Below are 6,000 nucleotides of genomic sequence, written 5' to 3'. Positions count from 1 at the left end.
GGAACACCTGCTCCAATATCCAATGATAGGCGTGGCGCGAATTACAAATTCCTCAAAAATACAAAAACTTCAATTTTTCAAACATATGACTATTTCACAGCATTTTAAAGATAAGACTCTCCTTTATCTAACCACACTGTCCGATTTCAAAAAGGCTTTACAGCGAAAGCAAAACATTAGATTATGTCAGCAGAGTACCAAGCCAGAAATAATCAGACACCCATTTTTCAAGATAGCATATAATGTCACAAAAACCCAGAAGACAGCTAAATGCAGCACTAACCTTTGATGATCTTCATCAGATGACACACCTAGGACATTATGTTATACAATACATGCATGTTTTGTTCAATCAAGTTCATATTTATATCAAAAAACAGCTTTTTACATTAGCATGTGACGTTCAGAACTAGCATACAAACTTCCGGAGGAATTTGCTAACATTTTACTAAATTACTCACGATAAACGTTCACAAAAAGCATAACAATTATTTTAAGAATTATAGATACAGAACTCCTCTATGCACTCGATATGTCCGATTTTAAAATAGCTTTTTGGTGAAAGCACTTTTTGCAATATTCTAAGTACATAGCCCAGCCATCACGGGCTAGCTATTTAGACACCCGGCAAGTTTAGCCTTCACCAAAATCAGATTTACTATCATAAAACTTTGATTACCTTTTGTTGTCTTCGTCAGAATGCACTCCCAGGACTGCTACTTCAATAACAAATGTTGGTTTGGTCCAAAATAATCCATCGTTATATCCGAATAGCGGCGTTTTGTTCGTGCGTCCCAGACACTATCCGAAATGGTAAATCAGGGTTGCGCGCATGGCGCAATTCGTGACAAAAAATGTCTAAATATTCCATTACCGTACTTCGAAGCATGTCAACCGCTGTTTAAAATCAATTTTTATGCAATTTATCTCGTAAAAAAGCGATAATATTCCGACCGGGAATCTCCTTTTCGGCAAACAGAGGAAAAATCACAAAGACGGGGGCGGCCAGGTCACGCGCCTAAACCCACAGTCCCTTGATCGGCCACTTGAGAAAGGCGATAATGTGTTTCAGCCTGGGGCTGGGATGACGACATTCTGTTTTTTCCCGGGCTCTGAGCGCCTATGGACGACGTAGGAAGTGTCACGTTAGAGCAGAGATCCTTAGTAAAAGATAGAGATGGAAAAGAAGTTCAAGAAATGGTCAGACAGGCCACTTCCTGTAAAGGAATCTCTCAGGTTTTGACCTGCCATTTGAGTTCTGTTATACTCACAGACACCATTCAAACAGTTTTAGAAACTTTGGAGTGTTTTCTATCCAAAGACAATAATTATATGCATATTCTAGTTAATGGGCAGGAGTAGTAACCAGATTAAATCAGATATGTTTTTTATCCAGCCGTGAAAATACTGCCCCCTAGCCATAACAGGTTAAGAAGGTAGAGCAGGGCTTTATTATGGACAGACTTCTCCCCATCTTAGCTACTGTCGTATCAATATGTTTTGACCATGGCAGTTTACAATCCAGGGTTACTCCAAGCAGTTTAGTCACCTCAACTTGCTCAATTTCCACATTATTCATTACGAGATGAACAGGTGAGCAGTACGCGTCTATGAAATGAGAGCATGAACAGTGTGAGGACCGTTAAAACGTCTTAGGGCTAGGGGGCAGTTTTCGGAAGTTCAGAGATTCTGGCGAGCCCAAAGTAAAATGCCTGTTACTCAGGCCCAGAAGCTATGCATAGAATTGGTAGATTTGGAAAGAAAACACTCTGACGTTTCCAAAATTGTTCAAATAATGTCTGTGAGTATAACAGAACAGATATGGCAGGCGAAAACCCGAAGAAAATCCGACCAGAAAATAAATAAATAAAATCACAGGCTCATAGTTTGTAAAGCTATTGAAAACTCCTATGTCCGTCACCCAGATTGCAATTCATAATAGCTTCCACTAGATGTCAACAGTATTTATTCATGGTTTTGAGGCTTCTATTTTAAAAAATAAATAAATATTTACACTTTCAGTGAGCTGACTGCTTGGGTCACATCAGTGTTTTTGTGCGCGATGGAGAGGGTGCACACTTGCGTATTTGTCATTCCTATTGAACACAGTACTTTCCGTATGAAATATTATAGTTTATTTACATTTTAGACAACCTGAGGATGATATAGACACATTATTTGACTTGTTTGGACGAAATTTACTGGTAGCTTTTAGAACTTCTTTGTCTGCATGTTGAAGGAGTGGATTTCTGAAGTCACGGCGCCTGGGCTCTGGGCCCCAGGGCAAAATTATTGCCCCCCCCCCACTCTGGGACCTATGGTTGCCACCAGTCTGCTTGCCGTTCTCAGTTATCGTCAGGTACTGTATGTGGATGATCAGGGCTTTATTCAGAAAAAGTTTCTTGGGCTACCTTGATTTGCCAAGTGGGCGAGATTTGAATTCCGTGTTTATCTTCATGGACAAACTTGTTGTTCAAACCTACGATGGCTCAGCTTCAAGGGAACGTATCTGCTGTTTGTATTTCCAGCTGAGTCCTCTCCTGTTCCATGATTTAACAAGCGATGACCACTCCACTACCATTGTCAACTACCTCCTCACATGAACTGGAAGCCACGTCTCATGTGGCCCACTCATCCACTGGCACATTGAATGTTTCCTCTCCAAGCACTGTGAGGGAACCCCTGTCAATTTTCTCTCATTACTTTATGTAGAGTCAATCACAAACACAATCACATTATTACACGTCTATGATTTTACTCCTTGCTTGGACTAACTCATTCTTAGCTCTTTTGTCTCACTGTGTAGTGTTTTTGTGTTATTGTCTTCCCAATCCTGTCCTGCACTGGTCAAGCCTCTGAACACCTCAACTCATGCCTCATACCCTCATTCAATCACTGCTGTGATCCCTTCCCAAAATGGTGTAAGTAGCCCTCTCATTCCTATTCCCCATAATATTGTACTATAAGTGTCTTTATTAAATGCTTTAGGTTAAAATAATTACTCTTTGACAATTTTAGAAACACATTTTGACGTCTCTGTGGGTCTCCCATCCTCCTCAACAACAGAAATGTCTAATAACGTCTAATACAATTCATCATTAATAATTCTGCAAGTTTTCTGTGTTCAGAAGCCTGATTCTACTCACTGTGGTAGTGTGGAAGTGTTGAGCTGTATTATTTGACCTGTGGTCCTGTTGTCCCCAGTTCCAGTGGTGAAGATAATGTCTTAATTGAGCTTCTTGTCTGTGACTGAGATACGTAATCTGCACATTTACTAAAACGTCAGCTCTCATCTCTCCCAATGTTCTCAATGTCAAACCATGAAGGCCGGGTAGTTTTTTTTCATGATTGCAACCCAGGTCGTTTTAGTCGGCTGGCCCTCGCTAAATATTCGTCGCCAGACCCACTGGCTCCAGGTCATCTACAAGTCTATGCTAGGTAAAGCTCCGCCTTATCTCAGCTCACTGGTCACGATAACAACACCCAACCGTAGCACGCGCTCCAGCAGGTACATCTCACTGGTCATCCCCAAAGCCAACACCTCCATTGGCCGCCTTTCCTTCCAGTTTTCTGCTGCCAGTGACTGGAACGAATTGCAAAAATCGCTGAAGCCGGAGACTTATTGCTCCCTCACTAACTTTAAACATCAGCTATCTGAGCAGCTAACCGATCGCTGCAGCTGTACACAGCCCATCTGTAAATAGCCCATCCAATCTACCTACCTCATCCCCATATTGTTTTTATTTACTTTACTGCTCTTTTGCACACCAGTATCACTACTTACACATCATCATCTGCTCATCTATCACTCCAGTGTTAATCTGCTAAATTGTCATTACTTTGCTACTACGGCCTATTTATTGCCTTACCTCCTCACTCCATTTCCACACACTGTATATAGACTTTCTTTTTTCTTTTGTGTTGACTGTACGCTTGTTTATTCCATGTAACTCTGTGTTGTTGTTTCTGTCGCACTGCTTTGCTTTATTCTTGGCCAGGTCGCAGTTGTAAATGAGAACTTGTTCTCAACTGGCCTACCTAGTTAAATAAAGGACTTGTTCTCAACTAGCCTACCTGGTTAAATAAAGGTGAAATAATAAAAATAAAAAGATCCTATATCATAATGAATCAGATTGCATGGAGAGGGGGGACCTGATCCTAGATCGTAATGAATCAGATTACATGGAGAGGGGGGACCTGATCCTAGATCATAATGAATCAGATTACATGGAGAGGGGGGACCTGATCCTAGATCATAATGAATCAGATTACATGGAGAGGGGGGACCTGATCCTATATTATAATGAGTCAGATTACATGGAGAGGGGGGGACCTAATCCTATATCATAATGAATCAGATTACATGGAGAGGGGGGACCTGATCCTAGATCATAATGAATCAGATTACATGGAGAGGGGGGGACCTAATCCTAGATCATAATGAATCAGATTACATGGAGAGGGGGGGACCTGATCCTATATCATAATGAATCAGATTACATGGACAAAGGGGACCTGATCCTAGATCATAATGAATCAGATTACATGGAGAGGGGGGACCTGATCCTAGATCATAGTGAATCAGATTACATGGAGAGGGGAGACCTGATCCTAGATCATAATGACTCAGATTACATGGAGAGGGGGACCTGATCCTAGATCATAATGAATCAGATTACATGGAGAGGAGGGACCTGACCCTAGATCATAATGAATCAGATTACATGGAGAGGGGGGGGACCTGATCCTATATCATAATGAATCAGATTACATGGAGAGGGGGGACCTGATCCTAGATCATAATGAATCAGATTACATGGAGAGGGGGGACCTGATCCTAGATGATAATGAATCAGATTACATGGAGAGGGGGGACCTGATCCTATATCATAATGAATCAGATTACATGGAGAGGGTGGATCTGATCCTAGATCATAATGAATCAGATTACATGGAAAGGGGGGGACCTGATCCTATATCACCTTCCCTATACCCCCTCCTCTCCCCTACCTTCCCTATACCCCCTCCTCTCCCCTACCTTCCCTATACCCCCCCCTCCCCTATTATGTTGCATTATCATGTTTATTTGTTTGAATCTTGTCTTTGTTTGTGATCAGGTTAGACGAGAATGACTCCTCAACCCAAGAGGCCCTGGAGCAGCTGTGATCAGGTTAGAAGAGAATGACTCCTCAACCCAAGAGGCCCTGGAGAATCTGTGAGAGAGCATCAGTGTTGAAGCATTTGGGGAAATTTAAAGAAGGTTTCCTGGAAAAGAGGTTTGACTGTTACGTAAACGGTCAGAGCCACTGAGTGGACAAAATATTAAGGATACCTTCCTAATATTGAGGTACGCCTGGTCAGTTTGTCATGGAAAGAAAGGTGTCCTTAATGTTTTGTGTAAATTACATAATAATTATACATTTATGGATTGTTTTATGTTGCCTTTTGTTTTCTCTTTATTCAACCTGCCATCTACCCACCTGGGGACTGAGGGTTATGAGAGAACCCCCACCTCACTAGCTTCTCTTTATTCAACCTGCCATCTACCCACCTGGGGACTGAGGGTTATGAGAGAACCCCCACATCACTAGCTTCTCTTTATACAACCTGCCATCTACCCACCTGGGGACTGAGGGTTATGAGAGAACCCCCACATCACTAGCTTCTCTTTATTCAACCTGCCATCTACCCACCTGGGGACTGAGGGTTATGAGAGAACCCCCACATCACTAGCTTCTCTTTATTCAACCTGCCATCTACCCACCTGGGGACTGAGGGTTATGAGAGAACCCCCACATCACTAGCTTCTCTTTATTCAACCTGCCATCTACCCAACTGGGGACTGAGGGTTATGAGAGAACCCCCACATCACTAGCTTCTCTTTATTCAACCTGCCATCTACCCACCTGGGGACTGAGGGTTATGAGAGAACCCCCACATCACTAGCTTCTCTTTATTCAACCTGCCATCTACCCACCTGGGGACTGAGGGTTATGAGAG

The 6,000-nt window shown here is 42.3% G+C and overlaps 1 long non-coding RNA gene across 1 annotated transcript; it reads left to right on the top strand.

Moving 5' to 3' along the window:
* The first annotated feature begins 2,088 nt into the window (after nt 1-2,088).
* Nucleotides 2,089-2,931, top strand: LOC145877287 (uncharacterized). The gene is made up of 3 exons (XR_014391636.1): nt 2,089-2,359; nt 2,529-2,670; nt 2,807-2,931. It is a non-coding gene; the product is annotated as an uncharacterized LOC145877287 (long non-coding RNA).
* Nucleotides 2,932-6,000: the final 3,069 nt, after the last annotated feature.

This window comes from Salmo salar, unplaced genomic scaffold, assembly GCF_965601325.2.
Source record: "Salmo salar unplaced genomic scaffold, fSalSal1 ptg000838l, whole genome shotgun sequence".
NCBI classification, from domain to species: domain Eukaryota; kingdom Metazoa; phylum Chordata; class Actinopteri; order Salmoniformes; family Salmonidae; genus Salmo; species Salmo salar.
This window is presented reverse-complemented; position numbering and strand designations above follow the sequence as displayed.